General features: G+C 39.8%; 1 pseudogene; it reads left to right on the top strand.

Annotated features, from left to right (window-relative positions):
- The first annotated feature begins 2,269 nt into the window (after positions 1 to 2,269).
- Positions 2,270 to 5,055, top strand: LOC106834549 (Y-box-binding protein 1 pseudogene; annotated as a pseudogene).
- Positions 5,056 to 10,609: the final 5,554 nt, after the last annotated feature.

The raw sequence follows: 10,609 nt of genomic DNA, 5'->3' as shown, positions 1-10,609 counted from the left end.
TTTGGGGTCCTTTCCCTTAATTTTTTGTGTATTTATTATCAGTTTCTGGTTTGTGATTACCATGAGGTTGATATTTAATAACCTATGTATATAGCAATCTATATTGAGTTGATAGTCTCTTTAGTTTGCCCTCTTTCTAAAAGCTCTACTCTTTTGCTCCTGTCATATGAATTTTATGTTTTTGATATGTAACCTAACCTCTTTTTGTGTGTGTGTATATCCATTATCCTCTCATCATGTAAATAGGTAACTTTAGTATTTTTGTCTTTGACCTTCATATTCCCTTCATAGGTGCTTGATCTGCTACCTTTGCTATATTTTTTGCCTTAACCAGTGATTTTATTGCTTTTTTTTTTTTTTGATAATTTTCTTATTCCTCTTTGTGGTCTTCTCTTTCCCACTTAAGTCCTTTTAGCATTTCTTGTACTACTGGCTTCTTGGTGATAAACTTCTTTAATTTTTGCTTGGTTAGGAAACTCTTTCTCTCTCCTTCCATTTTGAATGATAACCTCACCAGGTAGAATATTCTTAGCTGTAGGATTTTTGCTTTCAGCACTTTAAATATATCATGCCACTCCCTTCTAGCCTGTAAGGTTTATGCTGAGAAGTCAGCTGATAGCCTTATGGGGTTTCCTTTGTATGTAATTTGTTGCCTTTCTCTTGCAGGTTTTAGATTATCTCTATCTTTACTGCTTGACAGTTTAGTTATAATGTGTCTTGGTGTTGGCCTCTTTGGGTTTATCTTGTTTGGTGCTCTCTGTGCTTCCTGTACCTGGATGTCTGTTTCCTTCCTTAGGTTAGGAAAGTTTTCAGCTGTTATTTCTTCAGATAATTCTCTGCCCCTTTGTCTCTCTCTTCTCCTTCTTGGATACCTATAATACTAATGTGAGCACACTTGATGTTGTCCCAGAGGTCCCTTAGGCACTTCTTGTTCTTTTTCATTCTTTTCTCTTTTATCTGTTCAGCTTGCATGATTCCCTCTAGTCTTTTGTCCAGCTTGCTGATCTGTTCTTCTGTATCATCTACTCTGCTATTGAGTCCCTCTAGTGAATTTTTCATTTCCAGTATTGTATTCTTCATTTTTGATTTTTTTAATATATTTTCCAATTTTTTGTTGAAGTTCTCACTGAGTTCATCCATTCTTCTCCCAAGATCAGTGAGCATCCTTATGACTTTTTGTTTGAACTCTTTGTCAGGTAGATTGTTTATTTCTGTTTTGTTTAGTTCTTTGTCTGGGAGTTTGTCCTGTTCCCTTACTTGGAACATATTCCTTTGCTCCTTTCTCTGTGCTTATATCTATGTATTAGATAGGTCAGCTACGTCTCCTGATCTTGGAGAGGTGGCCTTATGTAAGAGATGCCTTATGAGGTCCAGCATTGTGCTTCTCTCTTGTCACCAGTTCCAAATGTTCCAGGGGTGTCCCTGTGTGGGCTACATGTGTCCTTCTGTTGTGGGAGGGTTGCTCTTGCTTCAGGTGCCCAGGGAGGCTAGGCTATCCCCCTGGACAGCTGGTTGTAATGCTCAGCTGCATGTGGCTTCTATGCACCCTTCAGTCACTTTATTGGGCATGGGGAGCCCAAGCACAGTTGGCTGCAAGGTCTAATAGTACACTCCTGTTACAGTTTTTCTTTTAAGTGAGTAGGCCCCCAGTGTGCTGGTTGCTAGGCTCAGGGGCTTACAATTGCTGTAGGACTCTGGCCTGCAAGTGTCTTGTCAGCTCTCTCAGCATTGCAGCTGAGTGGAGCTGGCCCCAGGCATGAAAGTACCCAATTGTTTCATGTTTAGAAGGTGGGGCTGATTCCCTATGTGGCTATTTGAGAAGCACAAGTCTTCTGCAGCTGACAAGCCCCACCACACACAGGGCCAAACACACCATCAACACAGTCGTGTCCCATGCATGTGTCCCAGTGCCCTGAAGCAGACCCAGCCACCCAACTCCAGAGGCTCCACACATTCCACTGGTTCCTCACACATGCCCTGCCCCACATAGGCAGACCGACTCCCCCAGCTGCAGAGGATCCAGGTACCCTTGGCCCACAGATTGCCCAAGGGCTTGCTGTTGGGTGGGGCCAGTCCCTAGGGCAGGCTGGCTGCCCTAGCTCAGCTGGATTAAATCATACGCTAGTGGGTGGGGCAGACCCTGGCTATCAGGCCAGGGGAAGTACTCCAATGATGGCTGTCAGCATCTGTGTCAGCATGCCTGTACTACGTCACAATAATGGCTGCCACCAATATCTCAGTCCCTTGAGAGGTCTTACCTCTCACTGAGATGCACCCAGAGCATATCAGGTGAGTTTCTTCTCATGAAAAGACTATTCACCTGTCTTCCTGGTGATTTTAGGTTGCTTTCCAAAATGGGTGAATTTGTGCATGGGCCCTTTAAGAGCAGGCTTTTTTTCCCCTTATGTCCAATAGCTTTTCTGGGAGTATTCCCCATTGTTGTTAATAGCCAGTGAAGCCAGATATTATGACACTTGTCTCAGTTCTGCTGAGTCCAAAAGCTGCTTATTGTGGTCAAGCTCTCCCACTCAGATCCCCCACTCCTCCAGAGAAGGCTGTGTACTTTAGGATTGCTCCTGGCTGGCCATGAAGCACCTTAGCTCATGAAGCTGGCTTTTTTCTCTCCAGAAAGGAATTTCTGCCTCTTACAACTCAGTCAGGCCTGTCCCTTGTTGCAGGGGTTCTTTTTATCCAATTTTTAGTTCTTTCTCAGGGTGATTGTTCCCAGAGTAGTTGTAAATTGGTTGTGTCCATGGGAAGAGGTGAGTTCAGAGTCTGCCTATGCCACCATCTTGACACCAACCTATCCCAGACATTTTGAACATTATGTTATGAGACTCTGTGGCTTGTTTAAATCCTATGGAGAATTTAAATTTTTTTGTTTATGTTATTATGATGATGATGATGATTTTTAGCAGGGAACCAATCTGGTTAGTTCTAGGCTACAAGTTCTAACCCACCTTCTGTGCTTTCAATGTAAGTTTATATTTTAAAGTTTTTGCCATGCAGTTTGGATCAGTCTCTCACACACATCACCCAGGGACCAGTCCAGTTCCTGAGCAGTGGTCTACCCTGTAATTCACTTCTCAACGCCATGCTATTCTATTTATTGTATTTATTCCATGCATCTACAGCTTGGATATAAGCTAAGGAGTTCATGCAGAACTTTTGTTGAGTTTCCTCCTTTGTACATTCTCCCTGCATTCTCTACCTCTCAGGGACCCCTCTTTCTGGTACCCTGACTATAAAGCTGATCCTTTATTCTCCTGGCTCTGTCATCTACTTCCCATAACTGATTTTGCCTCTGGGACAAAGGAATGGGAGGATGAATAGAGAAAAAAGCAACAGAAATTTCTACACTCTCTCTTTCTTCAGACCTTAGTTCCTCCAGATTTTGGTTGTCCCACATGACTCCCACTTCCCTCACTACCACTATCACAGAATTGTAACTCAAGACTGGGGCTTGCCTGAGGGCTTTGGCAGGAAAGAGAGAAAAGAAAAAGAAGGATATTTTCCCTACTCTCTATGACCTGTAGAGGCCCTAATTCCATTCTTTGAACCAGAAAGAGAGGGATTCTCTTAGAGTTCTCTGTCTATACCTGGTGCACAGTTCTGGAATTTAGACTGCCTTTGAATTCAGGCTGGTAGATACAGGAGGAGAAAACCTGGGGAACTTATTGCTAGGTTAGTAGTCCTGGTTTCCTGCCCTAATTTTTTGCTATCCTTCGCTTTTCAGTGCCCTTAGTTACTCTATGCATTCCCTCTGGGGTTTTTAGTTGTATTCAGTGGGAGAGCTGGGAGAGTGTGCTTACCCCATCTTAACCAGAACCCAAAGTTTTATGCTTTCTTCTAGAAGTTTTATAGCTGTATATTTTACATTATTCTATGATTCAGCTTGAATTAATTTTTGTATTGAAGGGGGTAAAAGTCAAAGTTCAGTTTTGCCATATAGGTAACCAATTGTGCCAGCACCATTTGTTGAAAAGACTTTGGAGTTGGATCGGTAGTGGAGCAGAGATCAGAACTCAGAGAGCCCTGAGCAGCCCCACCAACCCCGCCGGCCTAGTTACCATCACACCCCAGGAAGAGCGCAGCTGCCGCAGCCGGCCCCAATCACCATCACCGCAACTGTGAGCAGCGAGGCCGAGACCCGGCAGCCGCTCGCCGCCCCAGCCCTCAGCGCTGCCAGCACCAAGCCCGGCACCACCGGCAGCGGCGGCGCCTGCCGGCGGGGAGAAGAAGGTGATCGCAAGGAAGGTTTTGGGAACAGTAAAACGGTTCAAGGTAAGAAACGGATATGGTTTCATCCACAGGAATGATACCAAGAAAGATGTATTTGTACACAGACTGCCATAAAGAAGAATAACCCCAGGAAGTACCTTCGCAGTGTAGGAGATGGAGAGACTGTGGAGTTTGATGTTGTTGAAGGGGAAAAGGGTGTGGAGGCCACAAATGTTACCGGCCCTGGTGAAGTTCCAGGGCAAGGCAGTAAATATGCAGCAGACTGTAACCATTATAGACACTACCCACGTCGCAGGGGTCCTCCACGCAATTACCAGCAGAATTACCAGAATACTGAGAGTAGGGAAAAGAATGAGGGATCCGAGAGTATCCCCGAAGGCCAGGCCCAACAGCACCGGCCCTACCGCAGGCGACAGTTCCCACCTTACTACACGCTGAGACCCTATGGGCTTCGAGCACAGTATTCCAACCCTCCTGTGCAAGGAGAAGTGATGGAGGGTGCTGACAGCCTGGGTGCAGGAGAACAAGGTAGACCAGTGAGGCAGAATACGTATCGGGGTTATAGACCACGATTCTGCAGGGGCCCTCCTTGCTAAAGACAGCCTAGAGAGGACGGCAACGAAGAAGATAAGGAAAATCAAGGAGATGAGACCCAAGGTCAGCAGCCACCTCAACGTTGGTACCACCGCAACTTCAATTACGAAGCAGACGCCCAGAAAACCCTAAGCTGCAAGATGGCAAAGAGACAAAGCAGCCTATCCGCTAACTGAAAATTTGTCTGCTCCGGAGGTTGAGCAGGACGGGGCTGAGTAAATGCCTGCTTACCATCTCTACCATCATCCGGTTTAGTCATCCAACAAGAGGAAATGAATATGAAATTCTAGCAATAAGAAATGGAGCAGAAGATTGGAGCTGAAGACCTTAAGTGTTTGCTTTTTGCCTGTTAGCCAGATAACTAGAACTATCTGCATTATCTATGCAGCGTGGGGTTTTTATTATTTTCACCTAAAGATTCTTTTTGGTAATGACAAATGTGTGTGTGTGTGTGTGTGTTTTTAAAAAGCCTGGTTTTTCTCAATACACCTTTAAAGGTTTTTAAATTGTTTCGTATCTGGTCAAGTTGAGATGTTTAAGAACCTCATTTTTAATTTATAATAAAATTTACAACTTGATTTTTTCAATGAAGTCAAACTGCAAGCACCTGTTAATAAAGGTCTTAAATAATTCATTAAAAAAAAAGACTTTGTTTCCCCATTACATTCCTTTGATGCCTTGGTAAAAAACCAGTTGTTCATGTAAGAGTGGATCTATTTCTGGACTACGTTCTTTCCTACTGACCTTTTTTTTTTCTTTAATGTCAATACCACGTTATCAGTGATTACTGCAGTCTCATAGTATATCTTGAAATCAGGAAGTATAAGTCCACTAACTTTGTTCTTCTTTATCAAGATTATATTGGCTACTCTAGGTCCTTTATATTTGCATATAAATTTTAGAATCAAGTTTCCGATTTCTACAAAAAAAACTTTTTCATGGAGAATTGACAACTTAACTTTTGTTCTTTCAATCCATGAACATGGCTAGCTTTTTAGCTATACACATTCTTTGTTTTATATTGTTAGTAGTTACTCTGGGATTTATAGTGTTTAACTTATCATACTCTACCTTAAAATAATACAAATTCACATATAATTTAAGAAACTTATAATAGTATATTTTCATTCCTCTCCTCCTTTGTGCTCTTGTTTACACACATTTTACTTCTAAATTCATCATAAACCTGGTAATACATTGTTATTTTGTTTCTTCACATAATTATCTTTTCAAGAAATTAGGAAATGAGGAAAACAGTCTTTTATATTTACCACTTCTAGTACTCTTTATTTCTTATTCCTTCATTTATTCATTCATGCTTCAACCTGGCATCATTTTCTTTCCCTGAAGAGCTCTACTTAAAATTTCTTAAAGAGCATGTCTACCGGCAATGAATTCTGAGATTTGTTTATTGGAAATGCCTCTGTTGCAGCTTCATTTTTGAAGGATATTTTTGCTTGATATAGACTCTAGTTGGACAGCTTTTCTTTTTCTTATACCGTGTTATATGGTTGCTGCATTTTGTTCTGACTTGCATTATTTCTGATGAGAAGCCAGAGATTATTCTTTGTATTATATCTCTATATAATGCATATTTTTTCCTCTGACTGCTTTTAAGATTTTTTTTCCATAAATTTTCAGAAATTTGATTATGATGTTCTTCACTCTGTTTTCCTTTATATTTATCCTTCTTGGGGTTCTTTGAGTTTCTTGATCTGTGGGTTTATATTTTGGAAATTTTGAAAAAATTTTGACATTGTTCAAGTACCATATTGAAACCATTATTCAAATATTTCTCCCTCAGTCTCTCTCAACTCTCCTTCTGGTGTTTGAATTTCACATATACAAGATGGCCTGATATTGTCCAATAGATCACTGAGCCTTTGTTGACAATTTTCTGGGCTTTTTTCCTCTGTGTGCTTCAATTTAGGTAATTTCTATTGCCATATCCTCATTTTCATTGATCTTTCTTCTCAGTGTCTCTGACTGTTTTTATACCTATCCAGTAAAATTTTCAATTCATGTATTTTATGTTTGGATTCCAGAATTTTTATTTGATTCTTTTTTTCACTTTCTATTTTTATATTGAGATTTCCTGTTTCTTTCTTGTGTTCATCTTGTTCTTAAAATAGTTTAACATGTTTATAATATTGTTTTAAAGTCCTTGTTGATAATAACATTATTTCCATCATTTTGAGGTGTATTTCTGTTGGCTAATTTTTCTCCAAGTTATGGATCATATTTTCCTGCTTCTTCACATATCTAGGAATTTTTTATTATATGCTGGACATTTTGGATTTTGGATTTTGTTCTGTTAGAGAGTTAATTTACTTGAGAATTAGCTTAACCCTTTTGAGACCTGTTTTTCAGTTTTGTTAGGGTGGGACTAGAGAAATCTTTACTCTAGGGCTAGATTAGACCTTCTAAGATGGGATCTTTCTGAGGTCTCCATCAAGACATCATTTTTTGTAACATATTTCCACTTTCGCTGGTTTAAACCTGAACATCTCCTAGCCCTGGATGAGAGTCCGTTGTTATTTAGGTCACAGCCAACTGATAGTTATTATTTTCCCAGCCTCTTGGAGTCTTGTCCTGTGCATGCACAGTTTAGTATTTGGTGAAAGACTCAAGAGGGTCCCTATGCAGATTTCTAGAGCAGCTCATCTCCTTGGCATTTCTACTTTATCTTTGATAGTCTGCTCCACAAATTCCAGATAACTAAGTAGCCCTGAACTCTGATTTTTGTCTTGTTTTTTTTTTTTTTTTAAAGATTTTATTTTTTCTTTCTTCTCCCAAAGTCCCCTGGTACATGGTTGTGTATTTTTAGTTGTGGGTTCTTCTAGTTGTGGCATGTGGGATGCCACCTCAGCATGGCTTGATGAGTGGTGCCATGTCCGCACCCAGGATTCGAACTGGTGAAACCCTGGGCTGCCAAAGCAGAGTGTGTGAACTTAACCACTCGGCCACGGGGCTGCCCCCGATTTTTGTCTTGTTAAGTCAGGGAGACTTCTATGCTCTGTTTAGGCTACCCCTCCTTAGACCACAGTCCAGAAATTGACTCCAGATAGAAAGTCAGGGCTTTTGAGGCTCACATTTTTTCCCATTCTGTCAAGAATCACAGTCCCATATTGCCTGTTATGCAACATCTGAAAACAGTTATTTCATGTATTTTGTCTACTTTTATGGTCATTTACAATGAGAAAGCTGTATGAATATCAGTTTCTATCATGGCTAGAAACACAAATCCTTGTGTCTCAGCTGATTTTATATTTTTAATTTTTGGAGGTGATGGAAATGTTCTAAGTCGTGATTTTAGTGATGGTTACATGACTATATACTTGTCACAACTCATTGACACTAGTACACAATGTGTACTAAAAATTGGTAAATTTTATTGTATGTAAAGTGTACCTCAATAAAGCTCATAAAAGGCAAAATAAAGACTTTTGAGACAAAATAATAATAGATATTTCAGGCACACAAATAAGTGTAGAGAATAATATAGGAAATGCCCTTATGGTTATTGCTCAGATTACAAAATAAGACAATACAAACACAACCAGACGCTCCTTGTGTATCTCTCCCTCCCCTGCAGAGCAAACCACTATCTTGAACTTTATGTTTATTATCCTCATGCTTATTTTTATCATCTGCTTTATAGATACATATCATCTTACTTTATTTACATATATGTATCTCAACAAATAGGGTATTGTTTTCCCTGCTTTTAAACTTGACACAAATGTTTCTTCCATCTAGCTGTTTTTAAATGATGTGATAATAAATAGGCAAACCCACAAACATAATTATATTTATATAACTTCTAGCCTTGGGCTTGTACAGAAATGCGCAAAGTTTACCAGACTCTCTACATTTTGAACCAACTACCCTTCCCTCAGGAGAGAAAACCAAGAAAATCGCTGTCATTTATTTCTCTGCCCAGGGGAAAAAAATTAGTGAACACTCCCTCTTGGCAAGTGGCACGAAAGGCAATTTGCAAGCCTGGCTCCATTCCCACAGCTGTAGTAGAAGACTCATGCGCCGAGGGGTGACGAGGGTTTGGCCGTTCCCATTGCCCTGAGTCAGCAGGCTTACTGGTGTGTGGTGTCAGCAGTTTCCGGTCAGAGAGTGACTTGCTGGACACCCTCCTGCTTTCTGCTGGATGCAAGTGTTTTAGGAAAATATATTCCAGCCCTCAGATCCCAGCTGGACCATCAATTCTGTAAATATTATTAATCCCTAATAAGGGTCAGAAATATCTGTAATTCCTCCCCTATGTGACTCCTTTTTATGGGATCCAACCCATATGCCCTAAACATCCTCCAAGGCACAGGCTCAAATGGCATCTCCTTCCTCATACCAGCCCTGACCCACTCAACTCAAAATGATAGCTGTTTCTTTTGGCTTTTCTCTGTGCTGCTTTTGTCATTTTCTACATGTGCTGTATTTATTTCAGTACCTGTCTTGTTTCCTTTATTAGAGTCAGGGACCTGCATATGCCAGTTTCTCTTTGTATTCATCCACTTCCCTCTGCCTCTTACTCTCACTCTCAGTATCTGGTAAAATATCTAACACAACAACTGTTTATTGAATAAATGACTTATTTTAATGGATCTTAATTTTTTGTTTCACTTTATCACACAAAATTCAAAACAGAAATACTTTGCTTATGAAACAACTCTATACACAGCATAACATTTGTATTCTCTAGTTTAATCTACAATTCCACACTTTTAGTTCATGTAACACCTCAAGAATAAGCCAATCACTGCAATCACTAGCAAGACCACAGCTTGTAAACCCAGCCAGATCCTCTAGAATGTGTTTTATTTTCTCTTAACCTTTGCTTATTCTAAGTACAGTTTCATTTTCTTTTCCATTGTTTTTTTTTTTTTTTTTTTGGAACTAGAACAAGCCGCTCCTCTGTCCATTTCTTGATTTCCCAACAGGTCAGTTTTGATCACTCATAGAGTGTTTAAATTTCCTGAAAGCCACACAGCTGAGCCAAAAATTCTAAACAGAAACAAGAAGGACATCAAACAGAAGAGCCTGGTTTCAAAGATCCAAGACCACATGACAGTCAGAAGCATTAACTGACATCTTTGAAGCTTAACGAAAAATTTCATCAGAGAAAGTGATGAAAAGCACGTCTACCTTAGCACACATGCACACACACATTTTTTTACACAGCTTTTTTCTTTTTGCTTCAAGCCAAGCATAATAAATTTCTATATCGTTCAGTGAAATAAGTTCCTTCAATTGGAATGTGTGGAATTCCCACTAATAAGTAAATAAGGGAGGAACAGAATTAATTTGTTTATAATTTATTTTATAAAAGGTATTTTTGTCAAAATAATTTAAAAATCATATGAAACTAAAAACTTATACATAAAAGCACAGGGGACTCTCCCTCACTTCTTTTCTCAGTTCTTTTTCTCAGAGACAACCACCAATGCCTATTCCACCTCTTCTTCTAATATTTTTTCTCATATCTACCTTTATTTGTAAATATTATGCTTATATTATTATTTCTTAACTTTCTTAGTTTTAGACATTATCAGTTTCTTGTTGTGGAAACTGCAATTTAGCACCCTCTACTTGCAAGGCCTCTCTTTTCTTCCTTCCCACCCTCTCAATATGGGTATATCACAGTTCTCAGTGTATTAATATGTGGTGTTTGCCTTATTATGACTATGTCAGTCTTGTTCGCTTCTGAGTCAAGTACTATAGTATTTTATGAATGGCTTTTTTTATTGTCCTGGTTTTTTTTCCA

Source organism: Equus asinus, chromosome 5, assembly GCF_041296235.1.
Source record: "Equus asinus isolate D_3611 breed Donkey chromosome 5, EquAss-T2T_v2, whole genome shotgun sequence".
Lineage (NCBI taxonomy): Eukaryota > Metazoa > Chordata > Mammalia > Perissodactyla > Equidae > Equus > Equus asinus.
The sequence above is the reverse complement of the archived record's forward strand: the minus strand, read 5'-3'. Positions and strand labels throughout refer to the sequence as shown.